General features: G+C 36.7%; 1 protein-coding gene across 3 annotated transcripts in view; it reads right to left on the bottom strand.

The window, feature by feature from the left end:
- BNC2 (basonuclin 2) overlaps positions 1 to 21,067 on the bottom strand; it is a 457,144-nt gene that overhangs the window by 169,035 nt on the left and 267,042 nt on the right. The window lies entirely within an intron of this gene.

Here is a 21,067-nt window from a genome sequence, read left to right as displayed (position 1 = left end):
TTTATTAATTCCATTTTTGTTCCTGTTTTGAAAAATACAAAACAATCCTCCGCTTATTTCAATGGTGACATAAGAAAATAAGTTTAAATTTTGGTTTTAGATCAGACATGGAACAGAAAAAATCATTTATGTGAATATTTTATATTTGGAACAGTACACCTGTATTGCAGAAAACTGAAAAACACACTTAAAAATCTTTCATTTCCTTATAACTACTTTAAAAAACCATCTCACCAGTTAATATTATAAAATGAATCCATAGAAAATTAGCATAAATGGAGTGTAACTTTTTATGAATAAAAACCTATGTTTAACAATTGTGCTGAAGCTGACCTATGCTCTCGGACTACAGTTAATAAATTTACCTCATACAGTTAATTCTAATTTGCATGGAAATTCTGAAGACAGAAGGGATTTAGTCTGATCATTCGCAGATTAACAATCTACTGTAACTACTTGAACTGCCAGGAAAAGATCTCTCTGCAGATTTACATGCAATCAATGATTACTGATTCTGGGGTGGAGGGGTGGGCACGGGGATACCTGAAAGTGCAGCTCCGTGCGTGAAAGCCATGCTCACTTACACAGCTCCAGATGCTCATATTTCTGGAACCATTTGGATTTTTATAGAAACTGTCTCATTTGTAACAGGCAGTATTTTGGATATTGTTAATGTAATTGGACAAATTCCATTCACAGAGAATAAGACTGAGCAGGCTTTTACCATTCCCTATGCTTTGGATCAGGCACGTGTGAAATATTTCTCTTCTATTAATTAACATTAAATCTATGGATCCCTATTTGGTTTCAGATGTTGGAATCCTCACTGTACACTCCATTCATACTTCACCCCCATCTTTAATTTGTGCTTCTAATTAACACTAGGGATATATTTAATTGTATAATCTTCCCTGATATTTCAGGATCTCTCTTCCAAATATGGTCCAATTGTAGCTAGGTTGTAAACTTTGTTGTATATAGAAGTGATTAATTTGTAGACTATAAGGATAAATATTTCTTCCAGAAGTTCTTATTTCAATTTCAATAATTTGTTGACTGAGAAATACATCAGAACATCCCAAGTTAGAAACAGTTTACTTAAATAACATGTCCATTAGTTAATCAACTCACAACTTGATTGTACGGTGACCAAAATAAAAAGAGCTTAGAGGACAGCGTTTCCACTAAAAACAAGGAACTTTACAAATTATCTAATTATAAATTCAGATATGGGAACTATGTTGACATTAAAACATTTATATAATTCGAAGTGCAATAATAAAAGCTTTCATAAATGCTTTAAAAAAAATACCTCTGCTTTACCAAAATCAAGGGAGGGCCAATAAAGTGAGATGGTATTTCAAGGACAGTTAATATAAACTCTAGCATAAAAGACACAAATATTTAAATCATTAATTTGATAATATTTAATTATTTTATAAAAATATCCTAACTTTGTATTGTTTAAAGCACAATTTCATCAACTTTAATTATACCCAGAACAAATTTAAGATCAGAACAAATTAAGAGACTGTGGATTTGCTTTATTTTTATGTGTTTTTTTTTTTTTTACTGGTTGAATAATTCACTCACTTACTCTGAATTAGTTTATGATTCAAATATTTTGTCTTCCTAAATAACTTTATACATCTGGTACATTTGGCAATTCAACTTTTTAGATCATCATTCCTTTTTATGAATTCTATTCTTTTTGTACCTAAACATACAAACACTGGAACACCTCAACTCCTTTTGTATATAAACACTTAAGCACTAGAATATCCATTTTGTATTTCTATGAATTCCAGAAGGTCTATTTGTTTTAAATTCAGATTTATATAGACTACAATTGTCCCTTAAGGGAATTATATATATTTAAACAATATGGCCTAAATAAATATTTTGAGTAAGACTATTGCGGCTTCAAAGGAAGTTTTATTCTAAATAACATTTTTGAAACAGCATAAAACTTTGACATACTATTTATTCACAACAAAATAGAACCAATGTGATCACTGGCCAACTCACCCACACGCAAAAACATAAATTATCATAAAACTATCAAAGTCAGTTAAGCCTCAAAAACGTACATGCATTACAAGGAGACAGTTGGGAAGAGTTAAAATGAATATACTTTCATTCTTGTGAATATGTTCACGGCTGCCTCCATTCAGCTCATGTCTGAGTGCCTTCAACCCTCTTCTGGGCACTCGGAACAAGACCAAGCTGTTACATTCTGTGAACTACACACTTTGAAAATGCAGGTATGCAGAAAGGAGCAGACAGTTCAGTCAGACTGTTCCCACCTATTTATGCAGAGATTAGTATTCAGGTCTGGGTGAAGCAGACCTCCAGGACCCAGTCTAACAAGGGTGCCAGGGTGCCTTGTAACTCTTTCCTCGATTTCCATTATTGGAAACTGTCTCCTCTTTTCTTCATACCTGCATTTTCAAACTTTGTCATTCACAGAATGTACCACATACAGCTTAGTCTTGTTCTGAGTGCCCAGAAGGGGGTTGAAGGCACTCAGACATGAGGTGAATGGAGGCAGCCGTGAACATGATCAGCATGCCCCAATTCCCCAAGAACAAACATAACAACAGCCATACATTTTTCTTAAGTCTGCAACTTATTGAAAGTAATTATTCCTTCTGCTTACCTTTACCACTGACTTCTTGAAAGAGAAATCCATGCACCCAGCAACCAGTGCTTCCACTTCCTCACTACCACCTACATTTTAACTCTGCAATCCGGATTCTGCCCCACACGTGCCTGAAACTGTCTCTCTGAGAGGAATTGTTGTCATTCCATCTGGTCCTTTTCTCTAGTCTCCTTGTCCTCCCAGACTCTAATGCAGCTTGCAGCACTAACTCTCCTTCATTCCTGGGCTGTAGAGATTGACTATCCTAGTTTTTCTGGCAGTAACTGCTCTCTCCTCTCTCTCTCTCCACTGTAAATAAATACAGGTGTTTCCCATGGCCAAGCTCTTCATTCTTTAATTTGGCAATTTCATGCCCTCCTACAGCTTCAAATATCATCACTAAGCAAAAACCATCACTTTGGAGCCAGGCACTGCCTCTTAAGTGGTGGGAAGTGGATGGCAGCGTCCCTGTGCTCAAGGACTTGATAATTTGGGGTTTGGGCGCAGTGGATTTAGAGGAGAGACCCTAACTAAGAACATGAAAGAAACCCTCACACAGATTGGAGGACTATCTCCTCCTCATTATTCCTCCTCTACCAAACCTCAGGATTTTAATTTATTTATTTACAATAGTAAATTATTACCTGTTATAATAATAGCTAGATGGATTGAGTATCTGCCATTTTCCAGACATTGTGCTAGAGAGTTTATAAACATCAGCCTTCTTAGTTCTCAGAAAATAGCATAAAGTTGTTACTATTATTACTTTTATTTCACAGAGGAGAAACTAAGGTAGAGATAATTTACTATGTTACCTAAAGTCACAGATCTAGAAATCAGAACCAGCTCTCCATTCCACTGATAAGGAATCTTTTCTTTTTTTCTTTCTTTTTTTCAAAGAGACACAGTCTAGCTCTGTCACCCAGGCTGGAGGACGGTGGTGAGATCATGGCTCACTGCAGCCTTGACCTTCAGGTTCAAGCAATCCTCCCACCTCAGCCTCCCGAGTAGCTAGGACTACAGGCGTGCACCATTACACTGAGCTAAGAATCCTGAGTTAGGATTCCATTCACAGGAAGTTATGGGGCAGAGTTTTCACTGATATTCTGCCTTCCTCCAAAGATTATGTATCCCTTCCTTTCCTGTCTTCTACTCTCACTGCTACTACCACAAATCCAGTCTTTTTTTCCTAGACTATTCAAACTGTCTCCTAATTAACCTACACATTTCTCCTCTCCCCATCTCCATGAATATTCTCTCTTCTTAAGAGATCCACACAGTTGATCGTTATTTGCTTGACTGAGGTTATTTTCACCCTCCTGTCAGATTCTGCCTACTCGAGTAAAAACAGTGGCTGTCCGTCCTCCTTGGTTAGACAGCTGACTCCTCTGTTACCCAAATTCTCAATCCCTGCTTCTCTAACACCATGCTCTCTAGCTTCCCTCCTTCTAAATCCTGCTTAAGTTGTTAACTCCTACTCATTCTTTGGATTTCAAGTACCACTCATTCCCCAGGGCAGCGGCTCTATCTCCCATTCAAGACAAGTTCCCCACTAGACTCCTGTATCATAATCAGTCTGTCAGAGTGCTTAGCATATAGATTGTGAATATTATATTTATTTGTGTGATTATCCGATATGGGTCTGTTTTCCCCTCTAGAACTTAAGTTCTGTGAGGGCAGGACAGACATGTCTGTTGGGCTTTCAATGTATAGTGGCAAATAATAGGTGCTCAAAAGGGACTTTAAAAATACACGATTCTCTGAGCCACTTTGCTCATCTGTAAAGTGACGGTAACAATGACATTGCAACAGTGGCAAAACACTCAAATGAAATAATGAACATAAAGCAAGTGTTAACCTGTCTGGCAATAGGAAAAGCTCAATAAATGACAACCATTTATGGCCACAAGAAACTTTCCACATATTATATTTAAATGATTGTTTTCTCTCTTATGATTCTTCCCAATGTATTGTTTTACTCCAACACCTTGCAAATTGCCTAACATATATTTAGTCTTAATAAATAAATGAACACTTTGACATACATAATATCATATTATTCATACTAAAATCCTCTAAGGTAGGCACACAGATTATTATTTCTGTTTTACTATTCTGGTTCAGAAATGTTTATGTGTTTTACATGGCTCTTAAATGATCTAGTGAAGAAGAAGACAAATCTCCCAATTATGACTCAGTTTATTTCCATTACCTACAGAAAACTAAAGAAAACTTACAATAAAAGTAAGTAAATTATAAATATTCATATTCAAAAGTACATCTAAAATATACAAAGCAAAATAATTTAGTAAAAAAATTAATCAACATTTGGTCAGTAACACTTTTATATCTGAATATTCAATAAAAGTACATTTGAAAGTATTTTGGCTGAATTCCAAAGCTCTAATAGAGAGGATAGGTTCTGTTATCACTAAAGCTGAGGTCTCTAGCTGTACAGTACTTATAGTTGGTTCCAATTCTCCAAGTTCATGTGAATTGAACAACAATCTTCTCACCAAATCATATGTCTCAGGAAAGCACAAATTGTTGTTTCAGTGAACATACAGGGTACTTCACAAAAGAACTATATACAAGGCTAATTAATAAAACTCTTATTAGAGGTTTTTTTGTTTAGGAACACTTAACCCTAGTTATGTGACACAAATTTAAAATTGCAAAATATGGCCTTTGGGCAAATAGAAGCATAAAACACATATTCTGAAGGACCAATCATAATGAGAGAGGAAAAAACTGATTTCAGTTCTGGGTTTTGGTGTTCCATACACACACAAAACCAAAAACAACTATTCACAAGGAGCTCCTTTCATGGGTTCATTAACCTTCACCAATCTCCCATATATAACAAAAAAAATTTTTTTGTGTGTTTTTTTCTGAGACAGGATCTCGCTCTGTCACCCAGGCTGGAGTGCAGAGGCATAATCTCGGCTCACTGCAACCTCTGCCTCTTGGGCTCAAATGGTCCTCCCACCTCAGCCTCCCATGTAGCCAGGACTACAGGTGCACGCCACCACATCCAGCTAATTTTTGTATTTTTAGTAGAGATGAGGTTTCACCATGTTGCCCAGACTGGTCTCAAACTCCTAAGCTCAAGTAATTTGCCCACCTCAGCCTCCCAAAGTGCTGAGATTACAGGTGTGAGTCATTGCGCCTGGCCTAAAAACCTTTTTTTTTTTTTTTTTGAGATGAAATGTCACTCTGTCGACCACGCTGGAGTACAGTGGTGTGATCTCAGCTCAATGCAACCTCCATCTCCCGGATTCAAGTGATTCTCCCACTTCAGCCTCCTGAGTACCTGGGATTACAGGCATGCACCACCATGCCCGGCTAATTTTTTATAGTTTTAGTAGAGACGGGGTTTCATGATGTTGGTCAGGCTGGTCTCCAACTCCTGACTTAGTGATCCACCCGCCTCAACCTCTCAAAGTGTTGGAATTACATGCCTGGTCCTAAAAACCTTTTTAACTCTTCTTTCCCCTTGTTAATTTCTGGAGAGTATAGCAAGATTTACAGTACGAATTATGAAATTTTAAAATATTTTAAACTGCTTAATAGTTAAGTACATGACCTACATTAATATTAAATTATAGAAAAAGCTAATCATTAATATAAGCATCCACTCAGGTGTGGTGGCTTAAGCCGGTAATCCCAACACTTTGGGAAGCTGAGGCAGGAAGATGGCTTGAGCCCAGGAGTTAGAGACCAGCCTGGGCAACATGGCAAAACCCGATCTCTACAAAAAACACAAAAATTAGGCAGTACGTACAGTGGTAAACGAAAATGCATCACAATAATAAAAGGCTCTAAGGTGGAAAAAAAGAAATTTCTTTAATTTTTCTTTTTGAGACAGAGTTTTGCTCTTGCTGCCCAGGCTACAGTGCAATGGCACAAACTTGGCTCACTGCAATCTCCGCCTCCCAGGTTCAAGAGATTCTCCTGTCTCAGCCCCCCAAGTAGCTGGGATTTCAGGTGCCTACCATCATGGCCAACTAATTTTGGTATTTTTAGTAGACACAGGGTTTCACCTTGTTGGCCAGGCTGGTCTCGAACTCTTGACCTCGGGTGACCCACCCGCCTTGGTTTCCCAAAGTGCTAGAATTACAGGCATGAGCCACTGTGCCTGGCTTAAAAAAAGAAAATTTGTTCCTCAAAGACATCAGCCTTCTTAGTTCTCAAAAAATAGCATAAAGTTGTTATCCTATCCTAGCTGGGAAGAGTGGCTTATGCCTGTAATCCCAGCATTTTGGGAGGCCGAGGCGAGTGGGCAGCTTGAGCCAAAACCAACCTGGACAACATGGCGAAACCTCATCTTTCTACAAATATGAAAAATTATCTGGTCGTGGTGTTATGCACCTGTCATCCTAGCTATGCAGGAGGCTGAGGTGGGAGGACTGCTTGAGCCTCGGAGTTCGAGGATGCAGTAAGCCATGTTCATACCACTGCATTCCCAGCCTGAATGAAAAAGTGAGACCTTCATCTCACACACACACAAAAAAAAGACTTCTATCCTAGTGGAGGAAAATCTGGAATAGCAAATTATCTGTAATGAATCTGAAAGCTAATTACAGGACTGCCTTAGAATACACTGCAATAAACAAACTAATGACTTGCTAGCACTGTGGAGGCAAAGAGTGATCTTGTAAACATGACCAAAAAGATGAAACAAGTACTTTTATATAGTTTGTGTATGATATGCTAAGACAGTACTTCAAACATTGCCACAAAGACTCTAAAAAGCTCACATGATAGTAATGGAGATTAAGTCAGCAAATATCTCCCTGTATAATTTTCAGAATTTATATAATACTGCCTTGGTAGAAGAAATCAGCTTCCTACCTGGCCAAGTCACAATGCAGCTTGAGTGAAAAAATTCTTTTTTTTTTTTGCACGGTGGACAACTACTAAGCTTACTTTTTTTTTTTTTTGAGACGGAGTCTTGCTCTGTCGCCCAGGCTGGAGTGCAGTGGTCGGATCTCAGCTCACTGCAACCTCCACCTCCCGGGTTCACGCCATTCTCCTGCCTCAGCCTCCCGAGTAGCTGGGACCACAGGCGCCGGCCACTTCGCCCGGCTAATTTTTTGTATTTTTAGTAGAGACGGGGTGTTTCACCGTGTTAGCCAGGATGGTCTCGATCTCCTGACCTCGTGATCCGCCCGTCTCGGCCTCCCAAAGTGCTGGGATTACAGGCTTGAGCCACCACGCCCGGCCTCTAAGCTTACTTAAGATCAGCATGGACTACATGACTGCATGTGAATTTCACTTGTACTTGATTACAAAACTCATCTATGATGAATGTACAAGAATATTCACCTGCTGCACTGAAGAGTTTTGCAACCAAATATTGAAAGGAGACAAGAAGATGTGAATCAGAAAGACACAGAACATGGGTCAAAAGATCTACGGTTTTAAACATCCCACAAAAAAGCTTTATTAACAACCTAAAAAGTCTATCTAATTCTGACCATGAGACTATTAATATAAATCTATAGTTTAAGGTGGGTATGCTTTCTGCATTTATACAAACAAATACATAAATCTGAGTCTGAATGAACAATGCACATAGAATTTACATGCTATGATTATCAGTGATTATAAAGTTGATTATAAATGTTAAGGGTCCACAAGCATGTTAAACCATAGTGCAAATGTCACTACTCCTAATGTAACAGTAACAGCAGCAAATGAGAAACAATGAAGTTATTCTGTCTCCTTAAAAAAATCTACTCAAACATTCATATGATGGAAAATTATACCTAAAAGTATGTCTCTTATTTGGTGGTAACTAGAAAATTAAAAATTAACCATTCAAAGAAAGATCCTTACATTTGTCTAATTGTTTTTAATGTCATACGAACAAATAGCAAGCTGGTAAAAAATGATTATTTTGTTGTACCTAATGTGTTCTGAAATTTCCTGGTGTCTTTTCAACAGCAACAACAACAAAAAAAACAGATTAGATCTTATGACTGAGACAGGAGATTCACAAGAGCATGGGTTTGTTGGACTCACTAAAAGGCCCGGTGCCACTGGTTTAAACTGTGGGCAACATGGTAAAAGACAAAAAGCTGGGCAATTTAAAGATGGTTAACCACCCCTCCCCCCGCTGAAAAAAAAAACCTTGAGAAAAATGTTATGAACCAAAGAAATACATCATCTTTACAATAAACATATCCAAAATAATCGAAAGAGATTCACTGGGAAAAGCTGACCTTTGAACATCAATTGATGTTAAAAATCAGGAGATTTAAAACCTCATTTTATAAAATGCTATCCCTCCATCAACTGACAAATGGATAAACAAAATTCAGTATATTAATATAATGAAATTTTATTTCGCCATAAAAAGGAATGAACCACGGACACATACTACAACATGAATGAACATGAAAAACACTAAGCTAAGTTGCAGGAGCCAGTCATAAAAGACCAAATATTATTATTCCATTCAGATGAAATGTTTAGAAGAGGGAAATCTGCAATGATAAAAAGTAGATTAGTGGCTGCCTCGAGGGGGACGAGGCTTAGGATGACAGCTAAAGGGGATGGAGTTTCTTTTTGAGGTGATAAAAATGTTCAGTGGTAACTGAACCTAACCATAAATATATTAAAATACAGTGAATATTTTAAATGGGTGGAATGTATGGTAAGTGAAACATATCTCAATAAAGCTGTTTACAACAAGGAAAGGGTGGGAGGAATCCCACTGCCCCACCTACTTTCTTTTAGTGGTGTTTAAACCATTTAATCCCATAAAATATCATTCCCCAGGAGACATAGTGCAGTATATCTTTCGCCCAGTAGGTCTTCAATACACAAATGCTACGTGAGTTAATACATGCACAGTAAACAAAGACATTTTATTGCTGCTTATATTTGAAAATCCTTTCTACTTTGAAAATATTAAAACCTAATATATCCATTTAAAAATCCACTGCCATTTTTCCATCAGGAAAATCCAGTACATCTTTCAAATATTTGGGGGGCAAAAAGGCAAAAGCAAAAGCAAAAACAAAACTTCTCAGTTACGATGCTCAGCAATATTAATATCAAAGTATTAAAAAAATTCTAAGATAATTTGTTAAAAATTGACAATGGTGAATTTTGTCACGTATACAACCAAAAAAACAATCCTCAATTTACTGTGGTGAAAAAATTATTTCAGCAAAAGTCAAGAAACAAATTTGGCTTAGGGGGAGTGGGCAAAGAGGGAAAACCATAAACTTCTGGGCATATGTTTATATATACGAGTGTAAATGTTTCTACAACTGTGTGAATATATAAATACAAACAGGGAGAAAGGGACACACACAGGCATATAAATTTTCCCAGACACAGATCCAATGAGCATCTGTAGTCATTACCTACTATCACAACCTACTATCACAACCTACTATCACAACCTACTATCAATCGATAGAAGAAAGACCCCATTTAAATAATTTAGAAGTTCAGAGTAAAAATCAACAGTGGGATATGGCCAATTATATAAGGAAAATACGAATGCTTCTACGGCATCAAAGCATATGCAAGCTTCGGAGTGCGTGTATGTGTGTGTTTCAATTAAATTAGGCCTATGGTAATACATGCGATTTTGTTAGGCAATTAGTAATATTAAAGAAACATGAAATGAAAAGGCATTTCAATTTAGGCAAAAACATTTTATTTTCTTACCTAACATTTAACAATTAAGATACTCCATTTATTGCCTGTATACTTACAAATTTTACAGGCTACTTAGGCAGCTGTAATAACATAAATAGAAAGGAAATAGTCCTTCCATGAACAGACCTATCACCTAATTGAAAATAAGGGGTTAGCTTGCCATTAAAAAAAGAAAAACACACATTTTAACTCAGTCTATATTTACCAGAACACCTAACTTTATATAAGGAGGCAAAGTACTTCTGATATCTTATGATGCTAATAATAATCTCATTTCACCTTAATGTTGAATCAGCAATTTTGTATTCCATTGATATATATTTTATTCATTTTCACTAATGCAATTTGAAAGATGGTAATGTGATTACATTTCTCTGTGGCATTCATGAAAACAATTACTAATATAATATGATAGAGAAGACATTAATAAGGACGGGATTTATAATGAGATGCAAAAAGACTTATAAACCTTTAAGCACTTTACAAAGAAACTACTCCTCATTAAGCAAGAAGCAAGACAAGATGAAGTTTAAATTCTGGTATGTTTCAAAAGCACCTCCAATCCTAGAAAGAACGATTGATTTGCATGATCCCACACTTTGGTGACCAAGCAAAGACGTACAGAAGTAACACAAAAGTTGTCCCAAGTTGTGCCCAATGTAAGACCTCGTCCTAAGTCAGTATCTTTCCCTTCCCAGATGGCATGTGAAGGGTTCCCTAAAGAAAGGAGTTCCTCTAAATCTTTATCCTCTTCATAAAAGGAGCTGCCCACCTTATTTCAAATGCCAAAGCACTGTAATCAATCCATTTATTAAGCAAGAGCATAGGTAGGTGACCTTTTAACTAAATTTACTCCTCTGGGTTTGTGATAAAATTTACCCCAGTAAAGTAACAGAGGAGAAAAGATGTTACATTTTAGAATTTCACATTTCAGATGACAATTGATTACCCAGGCCATTTGAGACAGACTGTAAGACTAATAATATCCCCTGTTTGTACAGTGCTATGAAGCTTGCATAATACTTCAAATACATTCTTGTATTTAATCATCAAAATCCCTAAAATTAGACATTTTTTCAAACAGCAGAAAATGAGGCTCTGAGATGTCCCTACATGGTCACAGCTACTAATCCAGGGCTCTTTCCACTCAGCCTGGGCATGGGAGGAAAGGAGCCTGATAATCCCCCTTGCTCCCCTCCTTCTCAATGAGATTTCCTCAGATATGTTTTCGGTTCCAGTAGGATCTTATAACCAAATAGGAGATATGAACAAAACTACACAAAAAGGGAGAGGGATGGATAAGGGTTTAAGCAACTTGAAAAGTGAAAGAAACTGGTAAGTAAGCAGTTAACCATATATACTAGCATTTTTTGCCAAAAAGTGGTACACTTTTAAATAAACAAAGTGACCTAGCACAGTATTTTATAGTCTTTAAATGGTTATATTAAGAAATGTCAAAATCTGAAAACAGTGAGACAAGATACTCCCAGGAATACTTGGTTTATTCTACAGCATTTTACTTATACCTGTCTTGGGACTGCTCATCAGTGACACATCTCAACAAGCATTTTAATATCTTCCATTGTACATCTAACTGTGTATCATAATTATCTCTGATTACAAAAGAGTATGTTTCTGCCTAAAAGCAGGTTTCAGCACAGGAATCATACCTATTGCAAATAATAATACTGATATGATGAATAGTCTATGTGCCCCCTTATACGTTATTTATGTTAGGTCATGGATTCCCCAGGGGTCTGTGCTGAGACCTGGACTGGCTTCATTAGTGCTTCATATAAATCAATGAAGGCACGTCTTGATTTTACCAGTGGCTAGAGTCACTGGAATTTTTCAAGTGAAACCTCTCAGGTAATACACTTTTTAAAAACACAAATACAATGTTACCACTTCTTCTAAAAGGTGTTTTTCTCAAATTCAAAGGGTTAAATTCAGATGCTCAGAGAAATCCCACAAATTTCTATGAAATCTGTATGAATCTGGAGGTAAAATGTGCCCTAGTATGCTGAAAAAATATTATTCTCTTTTTTCTTTTAAAGATTAGATGGTTTTTAACAACAGACATAAAGAGAAAGATAGGAAAAAACAGACTAGCTAATAACAAATGCTTCAACATCACTGAGCAAAGCAAGAGACCTATGTAATGGTTGTCAGGAACTTTGAGCTAACTCTTGAAAATTAAGAAATAAATAGAAAGCCTTGTGGAAAAAAAGTCTTCTAGAACAATGTTAATGCCATCTTGGGCATGTGGACTGGGTTCACATGTGTGTCAGCTGAATCAACATAATGGGCTATAACAGCTTCGAAGCAGCTAATATGGTCCATTGGGTCAATAATCCGTGAACTAAGAAGGATTTACTTGATAGACTATAAATGGTTCATAAGAACTCAAGAATCACTCCATCAGATCAAAAATCCAATTTTCATATGGTGCCTTTCTACAAATTAGCCAAAAGAAAGTAATGGCTCTGAAGGACTTCAAGGTCTATCAGCTAAAAATTCATGTTTTAAAGAACAGTGTAGAGGAAGAAATAAAAATTAAACGTCTTGGGGCAGGGGAGATCAACCCATTTAAGGGGAAAAATATATTTTCTTAAGGGAAGTTAATACACAGTATGAAATATCCAAGGGGCTTTTTATGTTCTCCTATAGGTACGTGAACATACAAATACAAACAACTAAAATACATACACATATATTTTCATATTTTTTTCTCTCTCTCCCCTCCAGATATCTACACACACTAGGTAAATTACAAAACCCTATTTCTAGATAGCAACAATCCAAAATGAAAATTCGTATTTTATTTTAACCTCTTTACACCATTTGTTTGTGGATCTATGGAGACACTTGGGACAGAATACGGATACTGGCAAATTCTTTCATTTTCACTTACAGAAAAGCAGGCAGAAGAAACTACAAAAGGTAAACAGTAGAAACTACAATATATTTTCAACATTTAAGAGAGAGGAGAGTTGATTCCCTGGCTGGCCAAAGCTTATACAGCCAGCATTTTCAGATAACTGCAACTTCTGCCCTCTCCAGACTGCAGAGAAACAGGAGCCTTTATCCTGTGTTTGTGAATTTCATTACATATTCATGCTAGGTGATAGTGGTTGTAGATTAATTTTGTTAAATGTAAGCCTATCTACATGAATAATTGTATTTACTAAGTTCATGGCAACGAAGAAAAGCAGAGAAAAATACTCCAAAAATATAACAGGCTGTAATTAGAATTCTTAACAAGAAAGAATTCCTTTACTCGGGAAGAAAATGGGATCTATCACCTCTCTCTCAAAATGCTATTAGCTTCTCTTCATCATAGGAACAACAAAAAGGAATCATTTCTTTTTCTTTTTATAGAAGTGACACTGAATAAAATAATGGATGTTTTTACATCAAAGTATATTAGCTATTGACATAAGCTCGGTCCTCTTAACTTTTACACAAGGGAAAGAAAAATTCCAATAATTCTGAACTAGACAGATAAAACTTTTCTCTGTGGCTACAGCCATGTATTATTATATGTAACTGCTTATTTTTAAAAAGAGCCTTATTGGTGCTCTCTGAAGGATTTTCTTTTATACATAGCTTTATCCTATAATTTTGTCCCTGTTGGGCATGCTGCCTAAATTTAAACACAAACAGTCAAGCAATGAAGAAACATTAACACATTTACTGTGAACAAAAACTCCCAGTTGTACAGTGAAATTTTAATACATTTCAACTTATCTCTTTTACTAATGGGGAGAGTACAAACCCTGCAGGAATTTGCTCTGCAAACTGGTAATTACAGTAGACTCACTTTTTTATAATGCATATGTATAGTCAGACAAAAAAAAAAACGCTGGCTGCCCTTTTGATGTAGGTTACAATAGAAATGTTTTTTAAAAATTATGAAAATCTACAGCAATTCTAAAGGAATGCGTTATTTCATGGAAAAGCGTCCTTTAACTCTGTATGTGGACACAAATAGACATATATTTAGATACTTGCTTTACACATGAGAAGGCATAAGCTTTACCTGCATGAGCTTTTATGTCATTTCCCCCATAATCTTAAGTGTACAAAGTAAATCTGCTCCTATTAATACAAAGTTAGTTTTGATTTTAAATATATCAATCTTAAATATAAATTTATTTATTTTATTTTATTTTTTTTTGAGACGGAGTCTCGCTGTGTCACCCAGGCTGGAGTGCTGTGGCCAGATCTCAGCTCACTGCAAGCTCCGCCTCCCGGGTTCACGCCATTCTCCTGCCTCAGCCTCCCGAGTAGCTGGGACTACAGGCGCCGCCACGTTGCCCGGCTAGTTTTTTTTGTAGTTTTTAGTAGGGATGGGGTTTCACCGTGTTAGCCAGGATGGTCTCGATCTCCTGACCTCGTGATCCGCCCATCTCGGCCTCCCAAAGTGCTGGGATTACAGTCTTGAGCCACCGCGCCCGGCCTAAATTTATCTATTTTAAATATAATTTATTTGTTATCATATAAAGATGACATTCTTTCATTCCATGCCTGGTTTTCGGGCAGTTTTGAAGATTTAAATCTATATATTGGGATCTCACTGAAACTTCTCATTAAATAATTAAGGACTGCAAATCAGTAATTTGTCTCTCAGTTCAGGTATATGTGCATCTTGACGAAAGAGACCCTATGTGCATGCCTGAAGAGAGTAAGACCCATATACTGGAATATTCATAATAGTAACATAGATAATTGATAGAAATGAAACACAATCTTTGTTACTATTCACATCATGTGCTAGACACTTTAATCTGTCAAATTTTTGGTTCCATAACAACTTTCTAAGAAATTGAAATCTGCTAGACTGCTAAGAGGCTATCAATATATAATTTATGCTAACCTCAGGTTTTTTAAGTATGATGACACTGAGGAAAAAATAAAAGCAGATAAAGCTTTTAAGCGGACCTAACTTTTGTAAAATTACGCGAATTAAAAAATAAAAGTGATAAAGTTGCTAAAATGCCTATTACTGAATATTATCTACAAATTCCAGGAACAATTTTCTAAAAGTGGAAACTGTAAAATTCATATTAAATATCTAGCATGTATTTACTAGCAGAATATGCAAGTTGCTATTCAGAAATCATTGCCTTAGCCATCCAACTTCACCTAAGAGAGACAAAAGATAATCATTCATTGCAGGCTTGGCTGTGGCAGAATGAATTCACCACTATGGGGAAGAGATGTTTTAGATACACTAGAAATAAAGTATCTTCTTCTAAGTCCACATGCCTTACTATTCTTCTAGGCAATGCTAGTAGCATTCTAACCTTAGGACTCCCTGTCATTATAGTAAAGAATATGATCCCCTCCACCATTCTCATCTCTACTACAAAAGACTATTTTTATCATACTGTACCTGACACCCAAAATAGGAAAACAGGCTCATCACAGCTTAAGAGTCGGGCTTTAGCCCACAGGCAATGTATATATCCTGGGCAATACCTATTCCTTCTACCTGGAAATTAAATGAGATACTTTGTGTTTTCTAAAAAGCTAAACATCGAAATATGTAATTTCTACTTCTATTTCCTTAAAGTTGGTTTTTGCACAAAATGTTACATAGGGTTGTACCTTAAATATGAATAAATTAACAACAAAAGTACACCTCGAGGACATGTAAAACTCTAGTCTCTCCAATATCCATTCACCTATATAAAAACAACTAAACATTAAAATGTATGTAGCCTATCACAAAGCATTGATCCCTTCATTCACTAAGACTTAACTACTCCAAAGACAATGCTAGAAATTATGAAATATAAAAATATAAACAAATATACTTCCTGCTCCCTCATAAACAAATATGCTTCCTGACCACAAACAACTGAACTGTGAAGCTAAGTGACCTGGAATATGAGCTTAATGTCAACCATATTCAAGTAATTTGGAGAGTTAGGTCATAACTTACATACTACAGAGATTTACAACTTTCATAGGCTCAAAAGGAAAGAAGTAGAAATTCAATACTCTCTCTTGCTGCAAGGCAGAGATGCTGTGAATGGAAGCCTAGGTACAAAAACGTGTTATAACAAAACACACACACCCTTCTAACACCTTCTCCAAACGAATGGTTCCCTCAACTTTACTTTAAGTAAAGGTAAAACATAGTTTGAGACCAGGCGCAGTGGCTCACGCCTGTAATCCCGGCATTTTGGGAGGCTGATGTAGGTGGATCACCTGAGGTCAGAAGTTCAACAACAGCCTGGCCAACATGGCGAAACTCCATCTCTACTAAAAATACAAAAATTAGCTAGGCATGGTGGTACGTGCCTGTAATCCCAGCTACTCGGGAGGCTGAGGCAGGAGAATCACTTGAACCCGGAGGCGGAGGTTACAGTGAACCGAGATCACTCCACCGTGCTCCAGCCTAGGCAACAGAACAAGTCTCTATCTCAAAACAAAGTAATATATTAAGATATGATTAATATTTTCATACATCTGCATTTTTCATTGATAAATTGATAACAGCGCATGCCCATGTGTTGTGGTGCTTCCACTTCTTCAATACAAGTACCACAGGACAAGCCAATATATTATTAGATGAGCAAATACACACAAACCAGCTCTGCTGGTCTACGAAGAAGGATAAAGGAAAACAGTGGCAACCAATAGTTTTACTCTATGACTCACTCACATTTAAAACCCTGATATATAAGAAACCTACATCTAGACTACAGTATGTACTTTAAATAATCCAAGAGGGGCACCACACTGATGACCACAGATACTGCTACTGATGATACTGAACATCAGTTGGATTTCTTTAAAGTACCTCATAAGTTTGTAAGATGGCTGTTTCCTACCCTATTTGCACAATTTGTGTGTTCTACTTGAGTGAATCATAAATAGATCAGGAAAGCACAATTCAATATGATTTTTCACTGAAACATTATCTGAATATCCATAGAGTTGGCAATAAGCATGCTTTAATACCTTATATTTGATCATACCCAGTAAATGTGAGGCTATTATTTTAATTGTAAAATATATTACCTGCGCTCAAGTTGTTTAACACTGAGACCCAGCTGCCAGATGGTATGTCACCGAAAAAAGTAAAGCAGACATAGTAGAATTGTAAGTGGGTGTGTATTTGTACAGTATTATTTTCTTTTAGATTGCCAGTCTATTGACGAATTCAGCATTTTATTCCTTAATCAGAAAATAACAAATTTTAAAGTTAGGGTATACATGCTTCCTTATCTATCCATATTCTAGCTCAAAAACATCATTTTTACTGTTTACCTATATTTAATATTTCAATTTTGTGTTTCATTTAGCTAAAATAGTAACTCCCTTGCCCCCAAATCAACATACTTGTTTAATTTTAAAAAGTTAATGATGTGGGGGAGGAAATCTTCTGGTGTTAGAAGTAGTATAAAGCGGTAGTGTTATAAATGAATAAAGCTAGTTTGTGTATGAAGGAATTATACCTGAGATAGTAACCTGAGGATCTCTGTACACAGTTGTTAAGTATGCTACCTTTTCATCTGAAACAAACAAAATGAACAAAAAAGAGGAGAAATGTAAAATATGTGCTAATAACGACTTCAATGTGAAAGTGCCTCTTGCTTTAATTTGGGATCACAGAAAATGGTGATGAAACATCTTTTATTATTTAAACATCTTAGAAGGAGCAAGAGGAATCTGTAAATGAAAGGTGAGATTTATCACGTGCTGTGAAAACAAGGTTTCACAGCACAATCTCATCTTCTTTAGCTATGAGCCAAATGTTTCCTCTTCCTTAAGCAAAGCAAAAGAAAATCCTTACCTATTAAATACAAAAAAGAACAGGTCTATGTCGGAATCATCTGCAGTTCTTTACAGAAGTACAGATATCCAGGACTACACTCCAGAATCAGCAAATCGCAACTTCAAGTCCGCTCGCACAACCAGAGAAGAAGTGCCTCCTCAAATTCTGTACCTTGGGCACCTCATTTGGCTCACCCTACTCCTGGCCCTATATTGTTAACACTCTTGTGGTACTGTAAGACGCAGGGCACTTTGCTGAGGACTAAACAAATAGACACAAATGCAAGAAGATGCTCTGTTTAAAGGACTTCAGGGGTAAAGGGAAATCTCAAACTTGTTTCGCATCCCCTGGGACACTGCGAGAGAAGTAAGCAGTTTCCTGAGGAGGGCCTCACGAGCTTTTCCAAGATTTGAAAGCAGAGCTTCTCAGAGGGAGCTGAGTCCAAGCCAACTGTTGAAGCAAGATCCTACTACACACTCCTGAGCCTGAAACTGATGGAGAGGGGAAGAGGAAGCCAGGGAGGGCAGGGTCTGGGTACCTAAATGGCTATCCATTTTCATTTTAAATGGATGCAGGGAAAATATGTAAATGATTAATATGACTAATCAATTCCCTTAGTAATTCCCTTCCTCCCCACTGCCACCACTCACTAATTTTTCAATATGCATTTAGGAAAGTAGAGAGATTGCCTACAACTAGCCATAACTACAGTCACACTTTTCTATAACCAGGAGGCTGGTAATATCTCTAAAGTTTAAAAGATAATATTCTGGAAAGTACCCAGCACAACCCCTCCAATATAATAAGTGCTCAGTAATGTTTCTCTTCCCTGCCTTCTACATAATCGTCAAAGTATGGAGCCATAAACAGCAATGGAGCTTTGACATAGTTAAAAGTAGTTAAGGGAAGGATACGGAAGGATACCAGTCTGTTATCGTATTTTTGGTCACTCCAAACCCCTTGCAGGAACTAAATCCTTCACTCCTGACCCTTATGAATACAAAGCAGGTTCTTTGCCTAATTTATACCAATTGTAACTGAACTGGGCCAAGTGGCTCCCAAATTGATTTTTGAAAGACTAATATGCCCTCTTCTGGCTTCCTATTTAAGAAAAAAGGAAAACAAAATGTTAGTTTATTAGATGTGTAAAAATGTGAGGTAAAAATGTCTACTTATTTATTGTATTTACTACTAATCATCTTAATTACTTCATAGAGATTTTCATAGGTAACTTAGTATTTGGAAGTCTCAACATTAGGTAAGGTGACAATACTTCCTAATGACATGGTGTTCACCAATGGGGCTTTGGACAAATTTTTCCCAAGCCAGATGATAATATAAAGACGATATAAACTGCATGAACAGGGGGTCAGAAAAGAAAAATCTAAATGTGGTATACCCACTAGGAAAATCTATAATGTCTTTTCAGTGGTGCCACATGCCCCCCTCAGTGCTGCCCACTCAGGCCTGCTTTCACAGCCCAGGGCCGACAGCAATGCCAATTAGTGTCAGTTATGATGGGGTTTTAGAGACATGGACCTTTGTCTTAGAGGAAGTGGACTGCAACCACCAACTTACTGTACAGAAGCAACCTAACCAGCCATTAGGTGGAAATGACTTTTCAGCCACTTCCTCCAGGGACTGTATCAGAAACTGATGGCTTAGACAGATGGGAACATTTTTACATTTCTGTTTTAACTGCATCCAGGAAAATGGATTTTTATCATTTGATGCTGCCAAACCCTCATTTCATTTGCTTCTCTTTTCTATGGTATTCTTTGACTAATAAAATGATAAACTAAATACTTCAGAAATAGAAGATGCTATCTTACTGTATATATTAAAAACATTCTATGAGTTATCCACAGAATTTTTGGGAATTTCTGAAAACAACAAATTTCCTTACTGGAATATTGTTCTCCAAGTAGCATTCCATGCTTCGAAAAGATGCTGATGGTTACCCTTTATGCCTCCAATTGTTAAACCAGTAATAGATTAGGTTAAATCTATCAAGAAGCAAAAGTAATCCTACTCCTTGGTCCAGGAAGCAACGAAATCAGGCACTGCAAACAGAAATGTTCACACCCTTGTAGCTAACTCAGGGCCAAAGGCTTTAATCCAGCATTATATTTATGTGGTTGCAGAGCTAAAATCAAAATTTACTTCTACTCAGTGTCAGGTAGAATGCTAATGTTATACAAGAAAACTTGTAACCAGTTAAAATTAAATTTTTCATATTATTTAAAACATATGATTTTAAAAATAAACATTTAATACACATTAACTGCCACCAATGCAAATATTTGTTAAACTTTTAACAATCAGGTTCACCCTAACATCATACACCAAAAGTCGCAATTTTTTTGTCTGTGTGCAAAATTGCTCCATTGAAGAAAATAATTTTGAGATGCTAAACATATATGTACATAAACATTACTTATCAGCAATAAGCGGCTCTCAAATGCCATAATAAAGAGGGAACAATTAGAGAATCCTTTGTGGTCTAAGATGCTTCACTTTAGGCAAAACTAAAAAGGAGGCTGCAAATGCCATGAAATCTGGCAATAACTTAAGATTTTTAACTTAAGATTTTTAGGTAAGCTTCGCTATCAACATCCCAAACCTGCTGTTAGTATTTCTGCTCATAACCTCGGCTGATTTTATTAATGCCTAGAAAAATATACATTTTTATTTATTTTTTTTCTGTTTAGGTATATTTTCAAACCTCTCTCAAATACTCTCTTGAAAATTAGGTATTTTGGCCGGGCGCGGTGGCTCAAGCCCGTAATCCCAGCACTTTGGGAGGCCGAGGTGGGCGGATCACGAGGTCAGGAGATCGAGACCATCCTGGCTAACACGGTGAAATCCCATCTCTAATAAAAAATACAAAAAACTAGCCGGGCGAGGTGGCAGGCGCCTGTAGTCCCAGCTACTCGGGAGGCTGAGGCAGGAGA

The sequence above is a fragment of the Piliocolobus tephrosceles genome, chromosome 14, assembly GCF_002776525.5.
Source record: "Piliocolobus tephrosceles isolate RC106 chromosome 14, ASM277652v3, whole genome shotgun sequence".
Lineage (NCBI taxonomy): Eukaryota > Metazoa > Chordata > Mammalia > Primates > Cercopithecidae > Piliocolobus > Piliocolobus tephrosceles.
The sequence above is the reverse complement of the archived record's forward strand: the minus strand, read 5'-3'. Positions and strand labels throughout refer to the sequence as shown.